The sequence below is a fragment of the Otolemur garnettii genome, unplaced genomic scaffold, assembly GCF_000181295.1.
Source record: "Otolemur garnettii isolate 467f Iridium unplaced genomic scaffold, OtoGar3 scaffold00096, whole genome shotgun sequence".
Classification (NCBI taxonomy): Eukaryota; Metazoa; Chordata; class Mammalia; order Primates; family Galagidae; genus Otolemur; species Otolemur garnettii.
In genome coordinates, this window is record NW_003852491.1 from 7,398,092 (window position 1) to 7,400,410 (window position 2,319).

The following is a 2,319-nucleotide window of genomic DNA, read 5'->3' on the forward strand; positions in this document are numbered from 1 at the left end:
AGAACAACAATTATTTCGTATAAGCTGCATCAGAGACAACTGAAGATGAAAAAACTACCATCCCCACATATAACTAATTTGTGCTGTGCACCAACAAGAACCTGCTTTAATGCCAATTTACAACCCCCAGACTGTACCAGGCAAGGTTAGTGGCTATTGAAAATACCACCAGGACAGGACTATCTAAAGACACATTCGGTAGTGTGTTAACTATACAAAAAAAGACACTGTATAGTTTAAAAACAAATCTTACACAGCCTTACATTTCACTTTTTTTCTTTAAAAGGAGTGAGTTATGTACAGGGGGGTTAAATGCTTTATAGACAAGAAAAAAAAACTGCGCTAGAACCAACTTATTCATCATCACCTTCCTCCTCCTCTTCATCCTCTTCATCTTCCTCATCTTCCTCCTCTTCCTTCTTTTTCTTGCTTTTTTCAGCCTTGATGACTCCCTTTTTTGCTGCATCAGGCTTTCCTTTAGCTCGGTATGTAGCAATATCCTTTTCGTATTTTTCCTTCAGCTTTGCAGCCTTCTTTTCATCAGGCTGCTTGTCATCCGCAGCAGTGTTATTCCACATCTCTCCCAGCTTCTTTGCAACATCACCAGTGGATAGGCTGGGATGTTCTTTGATTTTTGGGTGATACTCAGAACAAGAAAAAGGCCAAAGGAGGCCTCTTGGGTGCACTGGGATCCCTGAACTTCCTTTTTGTTTCCCCTTTAGGAGGGATATAAGTTTTCATTTCTCTTTCATAACGGGCCTTGTCCGCCTTTGCAATATCTTCAAATTTTCCTTTCTCTTTAGCAGACATGGTCTTCCACCTCTCTGAGCACGTCTTAGAAAACTCTGAGAAGTTGACTGAAGCATCTGGGTGCTTCTTCTTGTGCTCCTCCCGACAAGTTTGCACAAAGAATGCACATGATGACATTTTGCCTCTCGGCTTCTTAGGATCTCCTTTGCCCATGTTTAGTTATTTTTCCTCAGCAAGGCACAGAGTCGCCCAGTGCCTGTCTGGCTCTCACTTGCCCCGGCGCTGTCTCTATGGGGCTCAATGTACTGCAATGGCTCCTAATCTCTTTTTAACAAGTGGCACAGCAAAACCCTGCTCTTCACTTTGGAGTGACTGTGGACATGAGTTGATTTTCTTTTTTTTTTTTGAGACAGTCTCACGATGTCACCCTCGGTAGAGTGCTGTAGTGTCACAGCTTACAGCGACCTCAAATTCTTGGGCTTAAGTGATTCTCTTGCCTCAGCCTCCCAAGTAGGTGGGACTACAGGTGCTTGCCACAAAGCCCAGCTATTTTTTTGCAGTTTTTGGCCAGGGCTGGTTTTGAACCCGCCACCTCTGGCATATGGGGCCGGCACCCTATTCCTTTGAGCCACCGGTGCTGCCAAAGCCCAGCAATTTTTTTTGTTGCAGTTGTTAAGTTGGCTGGAGCTGGGTTTGAACCCAGCACCCTCGGTGTATGTGACTGGCACCATAACCACTGTGCTATGGCCACCAAGCCGGACATGAGCTGATTTTCCTAATTCTCCAATGTCAACCAAAGAAATGTACGTCAAATTCCAAACACTTAAGAAATCTATGGGCCCCTTTACAAAGAGCTCATGTTTCCCCCTGAATTCTCACAAAACATTCTTACCCAGTGCCCCTTCCTACAAGAGACTATCTATCTACTTTAGTATTCTTACCTGTTAAACAGAGATAATGATTTCTTCTTCTTAAGGATGTTGTAGGGATAAAATGAGATGTAATTAAAGGAACCCTCTTTAGAAAGAACAAGGTACAGGGAGTTTATTGTATGCTGAAAAAATTTAGTTCCCTTGCCTAACTCCACTTCACAGCCCTCTCTCCATATTATTCACAGAGGAAGGGTTGTGTTGAGAAAAGAGAGCTAAGCCGTACTTTTAGAAACCTATTACTGGCCAGGCGCAGGGGCTCATGCCTGTAATCCTAGCCAAGTATTACTTTTAGAAACCTATTATTGGCCAAGGTGGGTAGATTGCTTGATCTCAGGGGTTTGAAAGCATCCTGAGCAAGAGTGAGACTCTGTCTCTACTAAAAATAGAAAAATTATGTGGACGTTGTGGTGGGCATTTCCCAGCTATTTGGGAGGCTGAGGCAAGAGGATTGCTTAAGCCCAAGAGTTTGAGGTTGCTGTGAGGTACAACACCATGGCACTCTACCCACGAGCAACAGAAGGAGGGGGAGAGAGAGGGAGAGGGGGAAATACTGGCATTTTTAAAATATAGGTTTAGGGCATACAAGTTAAATTCTGTTACATATGGTGGAGTCTCAGCTTTTTTTTTTTTTTTTTTT

The 2,319-nt window shown here is 43.4% G+C and overlaps 1 pseudogene; it reads right to left on the reverse strand.

Annotated features, from left to right (window-relative positions):
* Nucleotides 1-353: 353 nt before the first annotated feature.
* LOC100940850 lies at nt 354-963 on the reverse strand (annotated as a pseudogene).
* Nucleotides 964-2,319: the final 1,356 nt, after the last annotated feature.